General features: G+C 41.7%; 1 non-coding gene across 1 annotated transcript; it reads left to right on the top strand.

Moving 5' to 3' along the window:
* The first annotated feature begins 2338 nt into the window (after positions 1-2338).
* On the top strand, positions 2339-2426 carry TRNAY-GUA (transfer RNA tyrosine (anticodon GUA)). The gene is given in 2 exon segments: positions 2339-2375; positions 2391-2426. It is a non-coding gene; the product is annotated as a tRNA-Tyr (tRNA).
* The last annotated feature ends 19078 nt before the right edge of the window (positions 2427-21504 follow it).

Below are 21504 nucleotides of genomic sequence, written 5' to 3' on the forward strand. Positions count from 1 at the left end.
AAGTGCAGGGTATGCGCGGAGGCTCAGGGAGGGCAAAAAACAGGCCTACCAGAAGTTCAGGAAGGCCGAAAACTGGCCCATTTCCGGCCTCTAGAGGGCCTCTGGAGTCTGGGGATGTCAAAAATTCCCCCCCTGTCATGGTGGAGGCCGACTAGGCCATGCCCACCATGGCCACGCCCACCCAGCAAACAGGCAGAGAACCCCATGCTAAAAATTTTGAGGCCCACCCTTGGATCTCTGCCATTTGACAGTCAGTCACCAATTCAAACTTAACAATTCAGTCAATTATCAGTTCAGACCAACATTGGGTAAAACCAACTGAGGAGTTGGCACTTGGATCCAATGATAGCTGGGAAGTATGAAAATCATTGAGTAGACTATGCACAGGTACAATATCCAGAGACACTCTAAAGTTAACAAATGAGGCTATCTGGTGGCTTTTGTTCTTTGCGATTGTGGTGACATGCAGACAACACACACACACACACCTGCCCTTTGTGTCCTGATCAGGGTACACTTGGGGACTTAATGGCAGTGTGATGGAACACAATGTTGCTAGTTTCTGGGCAAGATCTGTTTTAATTTGTACAAGTTTTAATCTTGTATTTTTAATTTTATGTCATATAGTATGCCTTATTTTAATTGTGTTGCTTCTGACACAAATAAACCAGTTCAGAAGAAGCTGCCTTCAGAAAGCATGAAGAAATGGGACCACTGAAAAATAAACTTCTTGATTGCTTATTTGTACCCTATGACTATCATTAAGTGTTGTACTTTATGATTCTTGATGAAGGTATCTTTTCTTTTATGTACACTGAGAGCATATGCACCAAGACAATTCCTTCTGTGTCCAATCACACTTGGCCAACAAAAAATTATATTCTATTCTATTCTAGTCTAGTCTAGTCTAGTCTAGTCTAAAGAGGGAGACCTTTGCAGCTGGGGAATATTTTTGAATCTTCACCCATCGAAATTTATAATGCCTACTGGGCAATCCCTCCCTATCTGCCCTCCTTCCCAAAAGTACATAATAAACCGGAAGCTACTTAATAGGGGTGCAATCCTACCACATAGTTAAATGAAAGAAGGGGAGGAAGAATAGAAAGACGGTCAGATCCGTAGACAGGGGTTGGCCCTTTGCAATCCCGGAGAAGACAACTTCAGGGGTCATCAGACAAAATACCCCTGAATTTAAGGCAGTGCATGTGGATTCGACAAAGATGGAGCAGACAGCGCTACTCTTCATGTTTATTTATATTTATAGAATTTTTTATTTGCCAAATGTGATTGGATACACAAGGAATTTGTCTTTGGTGCATATGCTCTCAGTGTACATAAAAAGATATATTGGTCAAGAATCATACGGTACAACACTTAATGGTACTCATAGGGTACAAATAAGCAGCCGAATCATAGTAGGAAACAATCAATATAAATCGCAAGGATACAAGCAACAAAGTTACAGTCATGCAGTCATAAGTGGGAGGAGCTGGGTGATAGGAACGATGAGAAGATTAATAGTAATAGTGATGCAGACTTAATGACTAGTTTGACAGGGTTTAGTTCAGGGCTATGGTTGAAAAACATCGCTGAAATTGATATGCGCTTCCAAGCAAGCGTGATATACGTCAGGAAAGCCTAAGGAAAAAATTGGATGGGGGCCCAAATCTTCAGAGGCCCTCGAGCACCTTAAAGACAGGTGATGGGCAGCGCCTCCCCTCCCCGGGGAGCTCGCGGATCCTTGCACCCGAGCACATGGGAGGCGCGGAGACTTCCTGCTTTGTCGACGCCACGCCCTCTGCTGGAGGAAGGCTGGAATGGCAACCGGTTAAGTGGCTAGAGATGAGCGGAGTTGCAGTTTGGCTGTTCGGCTATTAAAAAGTTTGTTCTATATTCTATGTGGCATAGGGCACATTTTTAAACCTTTTTTTGCAGGCGGTTCAGTCGGGTCGTCCTTTCCCGACTTGTGGTTCCCAAAATGGGCTCGCCCGCAGCTCAGATCATCTGCCAGTGACAGCCACACTCATCGTCTCTCGAATCCTGTATTCATTCATTGCATTACAAAAAAAAAACCTCGCAAATGAATCGGCGTGAAATTCTGTGCATAACGGAAAACATCTGTTTATATTTTCTCAGATACTTTGCATCAGGATTATCAGTCATGATCGGACTGTGGGTTGCCTTTAGAATTAGAAAATATATACTATATCACTGTAGGAATATGCTTGGATAAAAAGAAATAAAAGAAATGAAATGAGAAAGAGGGAGAAAAAAATATATCCCGGCAACTTCCTCCTAATGAAATATATAGGAAACAACCAAAAGCAGCTGCCATGTTCCTTCGATAGCTCAGCTGGTAGAGCGGAGGACTGTAGAGGCTTCCTAGAGTCATCCTTAGGTCGCTGGTTCGATTCCGGCTCGAAGGAGATTTTTTTTTTCCTGTAAATCTTATTTTAATTTCTTAATCGGACAAAGCAGAAGCTGAACATTTTGAATAGATTTGGCTTTCTCATCCTTTGCCCATTTGCAACTTTTTAAAATTAAAAAAGTATGACGTGCTAGATTAGGCGCCACGTATTTCTCGAAGGATGCCTTTTTTTTAAACAGAATGAGCCTTTTGTTTCTACGTTTTCTCAGCCGCATTGTGATATGAGTTTATAGAATAGAATAGAATTTTTTTTATTGGCCAAGTGTGATTGGACACACAAGAAATTTGTCTTGGGTGTATATGCTCTCAGTGTACATAAAAGAAAAGATACCTTCATCCAGGTACAACACTTACAACATTTAATTATGCTTATAAAATTATGCTTATTTTGAAATAAAAAAAACATTTGGAGACCGACTGGTTTTTTTTGTTCACACAGGAAAAATGGAGAAAACGAACAGCCGCAATTGGGACCAGAAGAAAAATGCAAACCGCAAATCAGTTCGATAAAAAAAAAAATTGCGGCTCTGACTGGAAACGAGCTTCCTGATTGGCTCCTACAGACTGGCATGAGCCCTCCTATTGGTTGCTAGAGAGTAGAAGGCCGAGGTTGAACCTGGCCAAGGAGGTTTGTCCAGTCATCTGCAGGCGGAACCCAGTTGCAATCTGAAATCTCTGACTCGCAACCTGTTCATACGTGCTTTGTAAAATGCAGACGCGATGGCGTCCCCGTCACGGTAGCCCTGGAGAGTTTGAAAACTTGCCGGCACTTCTGGGCCCTTGGCTTGACCAAATGAAGTTATTACCGTTTTGGACACGGATTTTATTTATTTTATTTATTTATTTATTTTGTCTCACAGTATATATAAGCATAAATATGCAATAACTATACAATATATAAGCATATATATGAGTATGAGTATATAATAACTATATCAGTTGGATATAACAAAAGGAAACAATAGGACAGGAACGGTAGGCACGTTTGTTTCTCTTTAATTTTCAGTCAGAAATCAAGTGGCACCGTTTCCAACTCACAAAATTTATTCAAAAGCGTGAACTTGCACCCAACCTCATCAGATGCATTTCAATACAAATTTGCCCCACATGACTCTCCACCTACAATATCTTAAATGATGGATACTAATGTCTTAAATGATGGATACTAACTTCAATGTCATAACCAGGGGTGAAATGCTTCCGGTTCAGACCAGATCGCCCGATCCGGTAGCAATGGCAGCGGATGGTTCGGAGAACCAGTAGCAAAAATACCTGCCCCCACCACATGCCCAGCTGAGCCGTGCGCTCATCAGAGGGTTTTTAAAAAAACTTTTAAAACCTTTTTTTCTTCGGCCAAAAAAATGCTTTTGAAAGTAAAAAAAAAAAGCCTCTGATGATTGCGCGGCTCAGCTGGGATCATCAGAGCCTTTTAAAAGCATTTTTTCCACAACCTCTTCGGCCGAAAAAGTTGTAAAAAGAATGCTTTAAAAGGGCTCTGATGATCCTAGCTGAGTTGCCTGATCATCAGAGGCTTTTTTTTCTTTTAAAGGCAAAAAAAATGCTTTTAAAAGAAAAGAAAAGCCTCTGACGATCAGGCAATTTCGGCCGAAGAGGTAGTAGAAAAAATGCTTTCAAAAGTTAAAAAAAAAGGTTGGCCACGCCCACCCAGTCACATTGCCCCCCACCAAGCCATGCCCACAGAACCTGTAGTAACAAATTTTACATTTCACCACTAGTCATAACAAGCCATAGTCAAAAGAATGAAGTGTGTGTCCTCACATTATCCAAACTGCACAGCCATTATTTGTGTGAGGCAAATCTCACCATTTTGAAGTCACTGGCTAGCGGTTGACACTGCTATGAATGGTATTGATCATTTAAGACAGGGGTGTCAAACTCAAGGCCCGGGAGTCGGATCCAGCCCACAGGTGCTTAGATCTGGCCCACAGGAATACCCGGGAAGCAGCAAAGAATTGGCCCCTGCCAGTGAAAATGGAGCTTGGGAGGGCCAAGTGCATCCCTCACAAGCTCCATTTTTGCTGGCAGAAGTTGCAGGAGGCCTTCGCAGCCAAAAACGGAGCTCAGGAACCTGTTTTTGCTGTCAGAGCGTTTGGGCCACCAAAGGCACCCAACATGAGTGACTTCGAGCAGACCACACCTCCTCTGACCACGTCCCCCCCAGCCCAACTGAGGTCAAACACAACTCTGATGCGGCCCTCAATGAAATCAAGTTTGACACCCCTGATTTAAGACTAAGGAGAAACAAATCCTTTGTCTGCCTTCCATTGTTTTTCCATGACTAGTGTCCAGTTAATATTTGTGTTTTGTATAGTATGATGACTGGGGCACACATAAGGTTTAATTTTGTTGAGTGATATCACAGAAAAATATCCAATATTATTGAGAGTTAGGAATGCATAACATACTGCAATAAAAAAGAAAAGGCTTATGGAAGATAAGATACAGCTGCTTTAAAGAACTACAAAAGTGCTATATTCTTTCTTGCATTTTCTTGCTATAAATCTGAAAGACATTATAGGAAACTGGAAAATGGATAGGGAACTGAGGGAAGTTGAGCAAAACTTGTTCATACATTCTAATATGGAGCCAATATTTTTCCATCAATGTCCATTTTTACCAATAGTATTTACATTTTAAACGTTCAGCCTTCTCTTCCTTTTCAGTTTGCTGCCACTCAGTGGCCATTCTGAGGCAATGTCTGTTCAGAGATGCTACTGTGTGCAATAATGGAAGCCTGCCCATCTACCATATACAGCCCAAGTAGGATTCAAATCCCGTCGCTACTGGTTCGCATGTGAGCGGGCGCGCTCACACGCGACACTTCTGCGCATGTGCAGAGACGTCCGGGCAGGTGGGCAGAACTTCCTGCTGCCGCTAGCGATCCGGGGAGAACCTGTAGCAACCCACCACTGATATACAGCCTCTAAAAACTCAGATAACCATTCAAAGGCAAATTTTTATGCAGTTTTCCTGGAAGATTTTTATCTTAGTATTCCTTCTGACTGCAAAGTCCTTGCTTTTCAGATTGCTAGGAGCAGGCTGTGATGAATCAACATCAGGGAAAACACACTCTGCCCATGCTCATGGTAATGACATATATCCCAGGCTTGCATATTCTTATTCCCAGCAAAATCTGCAATATCCAAGCAATGGGCAGAAAGAAAAATGGGATGTACTGATATATCTTCAGGTGACTTGTAGCAGTCAGCATGGCCTCCTGACTGCCAGTTTTTTCACAATAGTGAGAATAAAAGCACTTTCTTCCTCCTAAAATATAATCTTTTTGTATGATACCTACATATATTGTTGTGACTAAATAAATAAATAAATAAATAAATAAATAAATTAAAAAAATTAAAAAAAATTTAAAAAATCTGAAATCAAGAATGATTGGGGAAAAAGAGACGGTTAGCACAGGAGGTTAGTTCAGAGAACAAATTTTTGGGCTGAACATGTGCCCAGATAAATCTTTTTTCTTAATCTGTCTTCAATGTCTGTATTTTGCATCCGGTTTCAAGTGTCTGCAGTTCAAAGTTTTAGTGACTAAAACTAAATGAGATTTAGTGACTCAATCCCATACCTTAAAGTCAGTGCCTTTTTTGATATCCGATGACTTGGTTCAGGCCATGGATTTTAATTTAAGAGATTAGATTAATTTAACCATTGTTTGTAAACTATTATTGTAGTCTTACAGGTGGTAAATAAAGCCAGCTACTCTCGCTTAGTCAAATCATGGTTAAATAAATCATGACTTAGCATAATGTTTGAATGCTGACAACTTTCTGGCTAGAAAGGTGAGAATTTGTGTTCTTGAATTTTTTTCTTTCATTACTTTGAATTATTATTTATTTGACTGATATCCCACCTTTTCTGGAGGAGCTCCAGATGATCCCTCTTTTTCCCTTCAGCACCAAACTTGTGGAAGAAGTTGGGCTGAGACAGCCCAAAGTCCTCCACTGCAAAGGGACTAGGGCCTGGGTTTCCCTATTTCTTAGTTCAGGGGTGTCAAACTCAATTTCATTAAAGGCTGCATCAGGGTTGTGTTTGACCTCAGGGACTGGGGTGGTCGTGGCCAATTTGATATCACTCACGTCGGGGGTGTCTGTAGTGGCCCAAGCCCTCTGCCAGCAACAATGGGCTCTTGAGCGCTGTTTTCAGCCACAACAGCCTCCTGCCATCCTCTGCCAGTGAAAACAGAGCTTGGGAGGGGCCCTCGTGAGCTCCATTTTTGCTGGCAGAGGGCAACAGGAGGCCGTCGCGGCTGAAAATGGAGCCTGGGAGGGCCGTAAGCAGCAGTGGTGAAATCCAATTATTTTTACTATCGGTTCTGTGGGCGTGGCTTGGTGGGCATGATGTGGTGTGGCAGGGGAATGATGCTGCAAAATCCCCATTCCCATCCCCTCCAGTGGAAGGATACTACAAAATCCCCATTCCCTCCCCACTCCTGGGGGAAGGATATTGCAAAATCTCCATTCCCACCCCACTCTGGGGCCAGCCAGAGGTGGTATTTGCCGATTCTCTGAACTACTCAAAATTTCCTCTGCCGGTTCTCCGAACTGCTCAAAATTTCTGCTATTGGTTCTCTAGAACCTGTCAGAACCTGCTGGATTTCACTCATGGTACGCAGCCCTCCCAAGCTCCGTTTTTGCTGGCAGAGGCACTATGGGCCGGTCCTTTGCTGTTTCTAGGGCGGCCCCAAGGGCCAGATCTAAGGCCACGGATCTGGCCCCCGGGCCTTGAGTTTGACACCCCTATTCTAGTCCAAACTTTAGCACACCATGCCAGATTGGCTTTCAAACTATTTTGCTGTGTTTTGAACCAGAAACCTTGTATATAAAATACAAAGTTCCTTTCCACTGTGCTGCTTTAATACCAATTAAAAAATCAGTTTCATTTTATCCCTTTTTTTTAGTTTTACAGGTAGTTCTTGGCTTACGATGGATCACTTAGTGACCATTGAAAGTTATGACGGACTCGCCCCCCCCCAAAAGGCACATGACCCAGTTCCAAATTTGTGACAGTGCCCCCCCCCCTCGTAACCAGCCCACATTTATGGACATTTGCAGCATCTTGCAGTCACATGACCATGATTTACAAAGTTTTCTCCAAAACTCAGAATTTCCTTTCAATTTTGGCAATACACACCCCATTGTGAACAGTAGAACACCGCTGTTGTTAATTTAGACGAGGGGTCTCCAACCCTGGCAACTTTAAGACTTGTGGACTTCAACTCCCAGAATTCCTCAGCCAGCAAAGCTGAAGTCCACAAGTCTTAAAGTTGCCAAGGTTGGAGACCCCTGATTTAGACAACGATTCATTATGAAAGTAAGTGCTGGTTTACACCAAAACTGTTGCAAAATATGGTCATGTGACAGTGGGATGCTGCAAATGATCGTAAATGCAGCCATATTGCCAAGCATCCAAAATTCGTTTATATGACCACTTTGGGGGGAGGGGAACAGAGCGTTTGAACCAGTGGTGGGATTTAGCCGGTTCGCACCACTTCGGAAGAACGGGTTGTTAACTTTCTGAGCAGTTTGGCAAACTGGTTGTTGGAATAAATCATTAGGGCAGAGAACTGGTTGTTAAATTATTTGAATCCCACCACTGGTTGGAACTTCAACTTCAGGTTATAAGTAGCTCCAAGGTAGGTCTGCCGTAATTTCAAACAGTCGTTAAGCAACCAGTCATAAGTTAGATTTAGAATAACTTTATTGTCACTTTGAATGTACACTAATCGGCATATCTTACAATGAAATTTCATTGCATTCATCTCTCATAGGATCACTACCTCCAATATACACTACATAAACATGACAAAATGAACTGAGGGCTATTTGTATATATATGTTTATCAGAAATAAATGACAGTACAGTAGAGCTGCATGTATATTTTGGAAACATTTGAGTATAGAATGTCTGATGTAGTTTAGCTAAATTTATAAAACATGCTTGACCAACTCAGTTAAAAACATTGCAGATGTATCCGTACAACAGGGTGAACTCTTTGTTTGAGCACAGATTTGTTCTTTGACAGGTCACCACCCCCTTCCTTTTCCTTTTACTCTCCTTCTTTACCTTCTTCTACTTTCCATAACCATCCTCCCCCTCTCTTATCTACATCCTCTCCTCTTTCCTCCCTACTCCTTTCTTCTCCCTCTTCCCCTCTTCCTTCCTTCCTTTCCTCCTCCTCCTCTTCTCTTTCCTCCTTCTCTCTTCTACTTTTTCTTTCCCTTCATTCTAAAGTAGTAACCAGGCAGGTCCGATCTTACATTAATTATACATCTTCAATCATCTTTGTACATTAACTATCAATCCATTTTCTACCCCTCCCTCCCTTCCCTTCCTCCCCACCCCCAGGACTTCCGAGAACCGAGTACAGGGTATAAAACTAACAACAAAATTAAAATCTAGCACAAATCATAATCCATAGTCGTTCCTTAAAACCTCCACTCCTTCCAAAGACAAAGAAGATACTTTTCTTCCACTCCATTATATATCAGACCATTCCACTCCTAGAATTCTCAAAGTTTCCGATTGAGTTAGTGTTTATTCTTGAATAAAGTACGTAGTTTTAATATCCAACCTTCATCAATCAATATCAAAACAACGTTCCATCTTCCAATATTCACCAAGGTTTCTTCTAAAATGTCTTTCTTCCTTAGCAGTCTCTCAAAAATAGTTCATATTTCCAACTTAGTTTCTTTAATTTTTCTGTCCAACCTTCAGGGTAAGCAATAGTCCATCTTTTCACATCTTTAACATTTATATATACAACAAATAATATTACAAATATCCAAAGTGTCAATTGTAATAATTAAAATCTTCACTTTACCTTACTTATGTCAAATAACATTGTTAAAATTACACCTATAACATCCAAAATATATCTATTATAACAATTACATTCTAATTAACATTACATCCATCTCTTAAATATAATATTTAATCCAAGTTCCTAAATTTTACTATCTATCCTCCAAAATTAAACAATATTCCATCTTCCTATTCCTTTATACCTTTAATATATCATATAGTACCCCTAAAATTACACATTTATATCCACAATAAATCATTTACAAAAATTAACCATAATCATATATAATAAAATTAAACATTCTCCCTCCCCTTCTTCTATCTTACACATTTTCCACCATCTATTCACCATTCAACTTAACATCTGTTAACAAAGAATTCCCAATCTTTAATACATTAGTATAAAAATCTCGTGCTTTACAAATTGTATTGAGAAAATACTTTCTTCCTTTATAATTCAGTGTTAAACCTGCTGGAACCTCCCATCTAAAATATATCTGATGTTTCTTAAGCTCATCCACCAGAAAGGCAAATTCTTTTCTCTTTCTTAACATTTTAGGAGGAATTTCCTTCATCATTATTATATCTTGTCCTAATATTTGAAATTTATTTTTATAAAATGCTTGCAAAATTCCATACCTAATCCTCTTATTTGTAAAATAAATAACCACATCTCTCGGTAAACACTTCTGCCTTGCCCACCAGGAATTAACACGATAAATTTTTTCAATATTAACTTCAAAATCTTCTAGTTCCATTCCGTCTATCTGGGCAAAGGCCTGAATAAAAATCTCTTTCAAATTTTCCTCTTTAGATTCTCTTAAACCCCTTACCCGATTAATTGTATATGAGGGTACATTAAATATGTTATTGGATATGTTATTGGATAAGAATGTCAAAATAAAACTTTTTAAGACAAAAAAAAAAAAAAAAGATTTGTTCTTTGACAGTCAGTTTGCTTGATGCTTCATATAGTTCAGTGTGTTGTACAATCACAGAAAATTGGTTCATTGCATAATCTAACAAACTGCTAAATCTTCTCCAGTAATTCAGCTGGGTAAATAAAGAGGACAATAGACTAAGCCTGGCCCATCGCCATTTGCTGTGCTTTGTGCCTGAGCAGCAACCTCGAACCGGGGGTGTCTCTGCAGATCTGAAGGGTAAGGAGTGGAGCACAGGCGTAGCACAAGACAATATCCAGCTTGCAAGCAGAAGATCCTGCCAAGTGATCTGGACTGGAGAAGGATCTCCGTAGCTGGATCCTTGGTTTATTCTTATCCATAATTCATTGAAAGTCACACATTCAATCAACCCATAGTTCGTTTTTGTAGAACATGGAAATCAATGCTTGAGAAACAGATATGTAGACTTCTGAGATTCCCTTTGACCATTTGCTGAAACTATCATTTTGAGACAGAAAAATAGAACAAATGAAAAACGGGGATTTTGTTTTTTTAAAAAATTAAAACTGCTTTTTCACTCAGACATAGGAACCCGTCTTGTCCCCTTCCCTTTACTTTACTCCTATTACAACCCTTGAAAGGATTCTCCTTGCTGAACCACAGACAATTTCCTTCCATTGTGTATTTGTGGGCCAGGCTGTGTAAGGGCTTTTTTGGCAGATAATGGACGCTGTAACCCAACATATCTGCCAGATCGAGATTTTTTTTTTAATTTTATTTTGTCATAACATTATATACAAGCACATACAGTGAAAGGAAACAATAGGATAGGAACGGTAGGCACTTTTGTGCACTTATGCACGCCCCTCTTAGGAATGGGGTGAGGTCAATGGTAGACAGTTTTTGGTTAAAGCTTTTGGGAGTTTGGGAAGAGACCAAAATAGTTAACCAAAAACCTCAATCACTCTTTGAGTAAGTCAACCATTTTGTAATCTGTCTCAGAATTCACCCCTTTACACAGCTTTGAATTTGATGGACCAGTTTATCAATAAGTGCAAATAGCCTTGTGATCATTGTTTTCTTTGAAGAATTGGATAACGGTGTTCCTGTCAAACAGACAACAAGTGGTCAAAATAGGCAGTGCTCTATCAAATCCCGCTCCTGTCAATAGCGGTGTCCCCCAAGGCAGCGTTCTAGGACCAACACTCATCATATTATACATTAACGACCTCTGTGACCAAATTATAAGTAATTGTGTTCTCTTCGCTGATGATGTTAAACTATTCAACACTACCAATAATGCGGCTACCCTTCAAAAAGACCTTGACTTTGTGTCGAAATGGTCAAAAATTTGGCAAATACAAATCTCAACCAGCAAATGCGCTGTCTTACACATTGGAAAAAAGAATCAGAGCACTAAATACAAGCTTGATGGACATTACCTTGTAGATGACCCTCACCCCGTCAAAGACCTTGGAGTTTTCGTGTCAAACGATCTAAGTGCCAAAGCCCACTGTAACCACATCACCAAAAAGGCTTTAAGAGTTGTAAACTTAATCTTGCGTAGCTTCTTCTCCAGAAAGATTACACTATTAACCAGAGCATACAAAACATTTGCTAGACCATTTCTCGAATACAGCTTGCCTGTCTGGAACCCACACCTCATTTCGGACATTAATACAATTGAGCATGTCCAGAAATATTTTACAAGAAGAGTTCTCCACTCCTCTGATCACATCAAAATACCTTATGCCACCAGACTTGAAATCCTGGGTTTAGAAAATTTGGAACTCTGCCGCCTTCGACATGACCTGAGTATAACTCATAAAATCATCTGCTACAATGTCCTTCCTGTCGAAGACTACTTCAGCTTCAATCGCAACAATACACGAACACACAATAGATTTAAACTTAATGTGAACCGCTCCAATCTTGATTGTAGAAAATATGACTTCAGTAACAGAGTTGTTAATGCCTGGAATGCACTACCTGACTCTGTGGTCTCTTCTTACAATCCCCAAAGCTTTAACCAAAGACTATCTACTATCGACCTCACCCCATTCCTAAGAGGTCTGTAAGGGGCATGCATAAGAGCACTAGCGTGCCTACCGTTCCTGTCCTAATGTTCCCTTGATTGTATCCAATTGGTATGGTTATTTCATGCTTATACTTATATATACTGTTGTGTTTGACAAATAAATAAATAAAATAAAAATAATAAATAAAATTTCTGCATACCTCTCGCAAAGCTCGCAAAGCTCTTGGGTCTGTGTTTTCGTTTTGTGGTTAAAAGTTAATTATATATTGTGGGAAATATTTCCTTAGGTAGCAGACACCTAGCTTAAATATGTTGTTCTCTATCATCATGATTTGACCAAGGTTATAAAGATTACAGGTAGTCCTGAATCTACAACCATTCATTGAGCAGCCATTCAAAGTTATGATGGCACTAAAAAGTGACTTTTAACCAGTCCTCATACTTAGAACTGTTGCAACTTCCCCACAATCAGGTGATCAAAATCCAGGCACTTAATAACTGGCATGTATTAACTAAGGTTGCAGCATTCTTGAGTCAAGTGATCGTCATGTGCAAACTTTCCAGTAAACTTCTGACAAACAAAGTCAATGGGGGAAGCTGAATTCATTTAACCATAACATGAATCACTTATGAATCATGTTGTTTGCTTAACAGCTGTTTGCTTAACAACTATGGCAAAAAAAAAAAATCGTAAAAATTGGGCACAACTCTCTTAACCTTGCATAGCAAAGGAAATTCTGTCCTAATTGTGTTTGTAAGTTGAAAACACCTATTTTTTCTAGGATAATTTAATTGTTTCAATAAATGATAGGTGGAATAATGTGTTTAAAAAACTGTTCCGCGGATAGGAAGAGAATTCTGCATGCATATTACTTAGGACATTTTCATTTCCATAAATGTGTGTGCTGGAAATAAAGCACTAGCTGATCTTCAGAAAGCCACAGGTTATAGGATTATCCAGTCTGTTTTGAAAGTGTAGGAACATTCCTCTGGCCTATCAAAGACAATTTGGTAGAAGCATTGGAAAAATTGCCAAGACACGCTAGAGCAGAAAGAAAGGTAACACACAGCCAAAACTCCATGAGCAAAAAAAAGTAGTAGAAGGGGCTATGTGAAACTTAGCAAAAGGATGGGTTTGTTTGCAAAAGCTGTTCTTTCTTTTCAACAAAGGTTGCTTTAAAATATCCAACAAGAATAGGAAGAGGTTATGAGCCCTTGTTAAACTTCTCCAGTTACTTTATGTGAGATGACAAAATCCATATGCTGTCCTATCCTTTGAGAGTGGCAAATGAGAGTTCTTTCGCTCTGCTTTTATTTCTCTAGCTGGTGCCAAAAGGAACAAGCAGTCAAAAAATATGTCGCAGTCTAGCACTTGGTAGAGCAGCCATGAAGGCCTGTGAAAAGATACCCCAATGGCATGAATATGTCTATATCTATAAAGATCAAACTAGTGGAAACCATGGTATTCCCTACTGAAGTTCAAGTTGGACTTTGAAGAAGCAGCATAGGAAGAGTATTGATGCTTCTGAATTCTGATGTTAGAGAAGACTCCTGAGGATCCCAGGAGCAGCCAAGAAAACAAACAAATCATTGAACATCAACCCAAAAGTTCTCACAATTGCCCTGTTTCAGTTACGTTCTGGGAAGACCCAACTGTCTGGAAAAGGCCCTAATGCTGGGAAAGGTAGACGGAAAGAGAAATGAATGACCAGCAGCAAAGCGGATGGACTCAAGTTACATGGCAATGGGTGCCCTTGTTGGAAGACCCAAAAGAGCAGATTAAGGCAGGAGTGAAATGCTCCCGGTTCAGACTGGATCGGCCAACCCAGAAGCAATGGTGGCGGATGGTTCGAAGAACCAGTAGCAAAAATCTCTGCCCTGCCCACCCATGCCCACCCGGTCGCCCGCTTGCCGCTTCTTTTAAAAAATGCTTTTAAAAGTAAAAAAAAAAGGCTCTGACGATCAGGCAGCTCAGCTGTGATCAGCAGAGCCATTTTTTTAACCTTTTGGTGTGTATTTGGGGCGTGGTGCATGCGCAGCTAGCGAACCGGTAGTAAACCGATTCAGATTTCACCACTGAGGTTAGGGATAAATCATATCCCTAAGGGGGAGGGCCTTCTCTGTGGGGGCCCCTACCCTCTGGAACGAGCTCCCTCTGGGGCTTCGTCAACTCCCCGATCTCAAGTCCTTCCACCGCGAGCTGAAGACGTTGCTGTTTCGAAGAGCAGGACTAGCTTGAACGTAGTTTTAAATTGGGGTTTTTATATCAGGGGTTTAAATGGGTTTTAAATTTGTATTTAAAAGTTTTAAGGCATCAACTGAATTTAATTGTCTATTCTTTTTGCTGTTTTATATGTATTATATGTTTTCTGTTGTTTTATTGGCTGTGAACCGCCCTGAGTCCTTCGGGAGATGGGCGGTATACAAATATAATAAATATAATAAATAAATATGGAGAAAATCTATGTGAATGAAGGTGAATAAACATGTCCCAGGATAATGTTGCAGGATTCAATCTGGGATGGTCACCGAGACCAGAGGTTTTGTCTTTCAAAAACTCAGAAGACAAATCTGTGGTCCCGGTGACCGATCCAGATTGGATCCTGCGAAATCTATGTGGTCACTAAGGGTCAGATTTGTATCTCACGGCACGTAATCACTTACCTGGATAATATTTAGCAGCCTCTGAACTATGTATTGATTGGCAACTCTCAAGTACTAAAAGGTCACACATGCAAAACATTGGGATTTTATTCTTCACGTAAAATCTACCTGCTGTCCTGGAAATCTGTACAGTGAATTTTGATCTTGATCAGGGGTCTCCAAACTTGGAAGCTTATAAGACTTGTGGACTTCAACTCCCAGAATTCTTCAGCCAGCCATGCCCAAGCCTTTGCATACATTACCTTCAGGGCCAACCCTCACATTAAGTGTTAAACAGGAGCTGGGGTCATTTGCACCCTGAAGTTGTGATACTAGTAGCTACTATAATGCACTATCCAATGTTGACAATGCCAGCATGAAAAAAAATATTAGCAATTTGTTCATGTTGTGGCAGGGAGTTGCTGCATCTTTTCTTTAGGCAAGGAAGCTATCTTTAGCATCACTGCGTATCCAGTGAATTGAAACAGTAGTAATAGGGAGCCCACTCAGGCTACCTTACCCAAGCCCATCCCCTACCATTGTTGACACTGGAGGTCCTACAGCTTCAGGAAAGAAATAGAGCATCATTATTGACACACACCAAAAGCAAACACACACCTATGCTCATCAACACAAAGGGAGACCTCTGTCCTTCCAAATACTTGTGTTTCCATTGTGTAGTTTGGACTGCACGTGAGTCCACTGTGTGTTTTTGTCTTTGAACACTACATCTCGCAGGTGGCCAATTTCTCATCCGATTCTTTCTAGTTATGCCTTGCACAATGCTTGATCAGCGCATCCTTTCAGAGCTAAGACTTATATAGGTCCAAGAAACACAATTAGCGCTCAGGAGATAATGCTCACAACAGCCACTCATTTTATCCATTTATTAAATGTACATCTCACTTTTTTTTCTCCAGAGACTCAAGGTGAAGACTTATGTGGAAATCTCCTTTTCATTCTAGCCACATAATAATTGCCCTTTGGGTGGCTTGTAACTGGCCCTAAAGACTAGTGTTTGTAGTTGGGAGTGGATGTGAACCTTGGTCTTCCCAAACCATATCAAAGTGTTACACCACACAGCTGGAATTCCCAAAGGTGCTTTTTCCTAGGAGGCAATTGGACTTTCTTGTTTTTTCTTTTTCTTTTGAAGACGTTTGGCTTCATCCAAGAAGCTCTGACAGGACAGTGGAGAATGAAGGGATTTATATTCCTTGCAGACAGCTGGTCATTTGCATCCTTTCAGAGCAGGGGTCTCCAACCTTGGCAATTTTAAGACTTGTGGACTTCAACTCCCAGAATTTTGGGAATTGAGGTCCACAAGTCTTAAAGGGACCAAGGTTGGAGACCCCTGTTTTAGAGGGTCCTTGAAGCATTTGGAGGTTTATCAGTGTCCTCAGGGTCACCTGAGTAGTGCTCCTGGTCCTGTAGTCTGCATCTTTTTTGGAAATCCATTCCTACTCCCTCACCATTCAAAGGGTGCTCATCCCAAATTGTCAGAGCTGAATCCTGTCAGAGCTGAAGAAGCTTCTTGCATGAGAAGCGAAACGTCTTCAAAAGAAAAAAAAAACACCAGAAAGTGCAGTTTCCTCCTGAAAAAGCACCTTTGGGACAACGACGACCTGGAAGTCTGTAAAGACTTCCACACAGCTGGAACAGCTGGCGTCTGGAGTGGCCCCGGGACCTGGTGGCGTCTGGAGTGGGAGACTGAATCGCGAGTGGGTCCTCCAAGCCACAGTGGCTCCGCGGAGGGTTTGCAAAAGCAGCCGCAGCAGCTTCCTGTTCAGCGTTGCCTCTAGGACCTGGAGGGAACCGAAAGGCCAGGGCTCCGCCGAGGCTGCAAGGAGGAAGAACAAACGCCACCATAACTGGGTCTGAAGTTGGGCTGTTCGTGCAAATCCAGGCTTCTTTCTTTCCTCCCGGACCTTGGTAGCCTCCGCTTCTTCCAGCACCGGCAGAGAGATCCCTGCCGGCAGCCTGCTCTAGTTGGAGGCTTCCTTTGTGTCCGACGATCGCAAGGCAAGCAGGGAGGGAAGGAGCCTCTCCGGCGGCGGAGGCGGCGAGGGCAGCCCGGGCAGCCCGGGCAGCCCTTTTTCTCCGAGGAGGTGCGGGAGGAGGGAGGAAAATAAACAAAAGGGCGCAAATTAAGGCTCGGCGGCATCGCGCGAAGGAAAAAACGCGGCCTTTGCAAGTCCGGCGTGTCGCCTCTATAGAATGGCAGGGCAGTTGATAGGCAGGAACTGCTTTCTTTGTATGGAGTGGAAAGCCCGTCTCGCTTGAGTCGTCTGTGGCGGCTGTTCCCATCCTCCATCCAGGTCGAGGCAGGGGAGGCTGGTCTGCCGATGCCCAAAGGCCGCAGTTTTGGGGTTACTTAGGGCTGCCGTTTAAATGCCTGGCCTCAAAGGCACAGCATTTGAAGAGCAGACGCCAAGAGGGCTGAATGCAGCTGCCTAGCCTTCAAAAGCTGTTTGTGCACTCATTTTGGTTGTTATTGTTGCTGGTTGGTTGGTTGGTTTGCCCACCCACCCACCCATCTCTGTTTTTGTCCGTCCGTCCGTCTGTCTATATCTTATCTATCTATCTATCTATCTATCTATCTATCTATCTATTTCTTTCTGTCTATCTATCTACCTACCTACCTTCCTACCTGTCTATCTATATCTTTCTGTCTGTCTGTCTGTCTGTCTATCTATCTATCTATCTATCTATCTATCTATCTATCTATCTATCTATCTATCTATCTATCTATCTATCTATCTATCTATCTATCTATCTATCCCCCCATCTCCCCTACAATGTGAGAGTTGTGAACTCATCTTGGTGATCCACAGCAGGAAATCAGTAACTGGGCACCATTGAGTTTGCTTTAATACCTGGCCGCTAGATTATCTTTCTCCAGAATCTTAATTGCACAGCAGGGCCTCCACCTTTCAAAACCTTTCTTCAAAACCAACATTCAGTATATATTCTTAATTTAACTTTAACACATAAAAATCTATCAACTATAGAAAAATAATAGCTGTTTAACATCCCACAATATTTCTCTAGTCAAATCTAATATAATTAAATCCCAAAGTCAAAATTTCAGCTTTCTCCTTTTCCTGTAGGAAATCTAACAGTGGTCTCCAAGCTGCAAGAAATATAGTTGAATTGTTGTCTCTAACCAAAACAATTTTGCCATCTCAGCTAGCTCCAATCCCTTAAAAGATTACTTCAGTAATCAAACCTTCCCCAGACTGGCATCCATATACATTAGGACCATAGATCCCTGAATGTACAGTATATGAATTACAGAATGTGGAAATATAACATTTTACCCAAAATACAATCCATGATTGCTTCAGCACTTAGAAGTTTCATGCATGAAAATTCTCAAAGTTTGCTGGATTGTCTCCATGTCTAATTGCAGTTCTGACTTGTTTTCATTTCCATTTCTTTTCTTTTTTTAACTGTCCTCTATTTAGGATTTCCTATCTTAAAGTCTAAATTAAGATCTAGGATGGAGAAGGAGGAAGAAACACAAAATCCAGATTCCCAAAGCACTGGAGAAGGGACAGTGCGTTCAGGTAAAGAAGTGGATAGAAAAACATAACAGTGTTTTTAAATGATAACTGTGTGAATCATTCTGAGTTCCTCTGCTGAATGATAATTAGCCTGCCCATCATTGACTTCCCAGGATTTGAAGGAATGGGTTTTTTTTCCCTTGCATCCTTCCTTTAGTGCAAAATGATACAAGTCTTAATACCAATCCATAGAAGAGGTTGCCCTTCTCTAACTTGTTGCTTTGTAGATATATTGAAATTACATGGCCAGCCTGATGAGTTCTTATAAAGTGATGGTGGAATGAGTTTGAAATTTAGCTTAAGATGGCAGATGGCTTTGGTATCCAGGGTTTTTTGTTTTCAGTGCCTTGGAGTCAGTGTTGATTCCTGGTGACTCCCTGAAATTTTCTCAGCAATGTTTTTCAGAAGTGCTCTGCGGCCTTCACTACTGTTTTCCTATGGCTGAAAGAAAATGAGGGACTTAAAGTCATCCAGCTGGCTTTGCGCCTAAGGCAGAACTAGAAATTATGGTTTCCCAGTTTCTAGCCTGGTACTGCACCAAGCTGGCTCTCCCAGTATAATAATTGTAAAATAAAAGATTCCAAACTCATAGCAGTGGTGGGTTTCAATTTTTTTTACTACCGGTTCTGTGGGTGTGGCTTGGTGGGCCTGGCAGGGGAAGGATACTGTAAAATCTCCATTCCCACCCCACTCCAGGGGAAGGTTACTGCAAAATCCCCATTTCCTCCCGATCAGCTGGGACTCAGAGGCAGAGAATAGGTGGGGGCGGAGCCAGTCAGAGGTGTTATTTACCTGTTCGCCGAACTATTCCAAATTTCCGCTACCAGAACTGATCAGAACCTGCTGAAACCCACCTCTGACTCATAGTCTGTAGAGATTCTCAGTCATCCAGGTCGTGGTTGTCCCAAAGATGCTTTTCAGGAGACAGCTGGACTTCCTTTTTTTTTCTTTTGAAGACATTTCACTTCTCATCCAAGAAGCTTCTTCAGCTCTGACAGGATTCAGCTCTGACAATTTGGGATGAACACCTTTTGAATGGTGAGGGAGTAAGAATGGATTTCCAAAAAAGTTGCAGACTACAGGACCAGAAGCATTACTCGGGTGACCCTGAGGACACTGATAAATCTCCAAGTGCTTCAAGGAGCCTCTAAAAGGATGCAAATGACCAGCTGTCTGCAAGGGATATAAATCTTTCCATTATTTACTATCTTGTCAGAGCTGAAGAAGCTTCTTGGATGAGAAGCAAAACATCTTCAAAGAAAAACAACAACGAAGTCTAGTTGCCTTCTGAAAAACCACCTTTGGGATTCCAAACTCATACTTGCAGATAACTTGTTCAGTGATGAGAATAAAGCATGACACATAAACTGTCTTTGTAAGCGATAGAAGGTGACCTCCCCCCCCCAAAAAAAAACCAACAATCAGGCTACTTGAGGTGATTTAAGAAAAGCAAAGAATGCCAGTGTTTTCTGTTGGCTGAACCACAGAGTTCTTGTTTGGTATGGTAGAGTGTTAAAAGGATCAGCTGAAGGGCTAATAGAGAATTTGGAGAATTTTTCAGTTAGATAGGCTGATCTTTGTTGTCTAAGACAAATTCCTTGTGTGTCCAATCACACTTGGCCAATAAAAAAATTCTATTTATTCTATTCTAAAAAAATGTTTCCTCCTGCTTCTCTTCTGACTTTCAGAAGTTACTGTTGCTGGTGACAAAGTGGCCTCTGCGGCCGTCACTATGGCCACAGCTGCTGTAGCTGCTGTCAAGACCGTTGTCGGGATCCAGTCACAACTTTTCAGCCGTTTGGCCACCCGCCGAACATTTCTGCCCCGCCATCGTCGTGACCTACTGGAGCTTGAGCAGATGGTGGAAAACGCAGCTGCTGTGCGCCTCCGAGCAGTGGTGGAAACCAGCATTGACTCTTTGCGTGCCATGATGTGTTCGTGCCTTTTCCAGTCCCCGGCGGTTCTTGCTGGGCTGATAGACGAACTCTACATCATGGAGAGGGCCTTCTGGGTGCAGCCGGGCCGCTCCGAGTGGTGGGAAAAGGTGGTGCTGCCCCATTGGGATGAACACCTTTTGAATGGTGAGGGAGTAAGAATGGATTTCCAAAAAAGTTGCAGACTACAGGACCAGAAGCATTACTCGGGTGACCCTGAGGACACTGATAAATCTCCAAGTGCTTCAAGGAGCCTCTAAAACAGGGGTGTCCAAACTTGGTCCCTTTAAGACTTTTGGACTTCAACTCCCAGAGTCCCTCAGCCAGCAAAGCTGGCTGAGGAACTCTGGGAGTTGAAGTCCAAAAGTCTTAAAGGGACCAAGTTTGGACACCCCTGCTCTAAAAGGATGCAAATGACCAGCTGTCTGCAAGGGATATAAATCTTTCCATTATTTACTATCTTGCCAGAGCTGAAGAAGCTTCTTGGATGAGAAGCAAAACATCTTCAAAGAAAAACAACAACGAAGTCTAGTTGCCTTCTGAAAAACCACCTTTGGGATTCCAAACTCATACTTGCAGATAACTTGTTCAGTGATGAGAATAAAGCATGACACATAAACTGTCTTTGTAAGCGATAGAAGATTTATTTATTTATTTTATTTATTATTTAAATTTTTATACCGCCCTTCTCCCGAAGGACTCAGGGCGGTTTACAGCCAGATAAAATAAACATTCCTATTACAAAATAAATACTATTAAAATACCACTAAAAAACTTATTCAATTTGGCCGCAATTAAAATTTAGCAAATAAAAAACCCATTAAAAACCCATTAAAAACCCATCAATAAAACCCAATTAAAAACCCATAAAAAGCTAACCCAGTCCAGCGCAAATAAATAAGTGAGTTTTGAGCTCGCGGCGAAAGGTTCGGAGGTCCGGAAGTTGACGAAGTCCTGGGGGGAGTTCGTTCCAGAGGGCGGGAGCCCCCACAGAGAAGGCCCTTCCCCTGGGTGTCGCCAGACGACACTGTCGCGCCGACGGCACCCTGAGGAGTCCCTCTCTGTGAGAGCGCACGGGTCGGTGAGAGGTATTCGGTAGCAGCAGGCGGTCCCGTAAGTAACCCGGCCCTATGCCATGGAGCGCTTTAAAGACGTTCAC

Source organism: Ahaetulla prasina, chromosome 2 (genome assembly GCF_028640845.1).
Source record: "Ahaetulla prasina isolate Xishuangbanna chromosome 2, ASM2864084v1, whole genome shotgun sequence".
In the NCBI taxonomy this organism is placed as follows: domain Eukaryota; kingdom Metazoa; phylum Chordata; class Lepidosauria; order Squamata; family Colubridae; genus Ahaetulla; species Ahaetulla prasina.